Source organism: Elephantulus edwardii, unplaced genomic scaffold (assembly GCF_000299155.1).
Source record: "Elephantulus edwardii isolate Elephantulus edwardi_28Jun2011 unplaced genomic scaffold, EleEdw1.0 scaffold00123, whole genome shotgun sequence".
In the NCBI taxonomy this organism is placed as follows: Eukaryota; Metazoa; Chordata; class Mammalia; order Macroscelidea; family Macroscelididae; genus Elephantulus; species Elephantulus edwardii.
Window position 1 is genome coordinate 187,672 of NW_006399873.1, and position 1,075 is coordinate 188,746.

The following is a 1,075-nucleotide window of genomic DNA, read 5'->3' on the forward strand; positions in this document are numbered from 1 at the left end:
GATTTCTTGGCACAATTTGGTGAGCACGTCCATGGCAGCATCTGTTAACGGAAATATGTCAATTGGTATACCACTATTCCTGGATCCTTATTTTTTGCCATATCTTTCAAAGCAGCCTGAACTTCTTCTTTCATCACCATAGTCTCTTGCTCATGAAAAACACACAACGCTATGAGTCACCTGCTACATGATGGCTCTTAAGAACAACAACAACAACATATCAATCTATATACAGAACAGTTCATTAAGGAAGCAAGGCTTTATGAGAAGGAATGTGGCATCGGGGTTAGAAGAAGACTCATCAACAACATACTTTTTGCAGCTAACACAACCTTGCTTGCTGAAACTGAGGATGACCTGAATCTCTTGTGGCAGAAGGTCAAGGACTGTAGTAGAAGACACATGTTCTCATCACTGGGTCAAATGGCAGCACCTTGATAAATTGAGAAGAGATTGACGTTGTTAATAATTACAATCAACACTCTTAACATTAACAGTCAGGAAATTTTAAAAAAATAATAATCTTTTTGGGAAAGTTGGCTGTCAGGGACCACTCCAAAGTACTGAAAGACAACTATGTCAATCTACAGAGTAAGTTGTGCCTAATCCAGGCCATGGTATTCACAATCACTTACTATGCATCACAGAGCTGGATAATGACTGAGGATGACAGAAGAAGAATTGATGCCTTCAAATTATGTTATTGGAGAAGAGTCTTGAACATAACACATACCACTAAGAAAAGAAATAGGTTTGTCTTGAAGAGTGTGAAACCAAGTTTCTCATTGGAGGCTAGGATTTTGAAGCTCAGTTTCACATACTTTGGGCATGGAGGTACAGCGTATTAGAGGGAGACCCACAAGTACTTGTAATGGCTTCTATACTAGAGTACCACTTGTTGTTGTTGTTGTTGTTGGTGTTATATGCCATTGAGTCGTTTGTGACTCATAGCGACCCTATGTAAAACAGCCCTAAACCCTGGTGTATCCTGTGCCAATCTCATTGCCTCTGACACACCCAACCCGATTACCCCAGTCACTGGATCAATTCATCTCATAGAGGGTCTTCCCCTCTG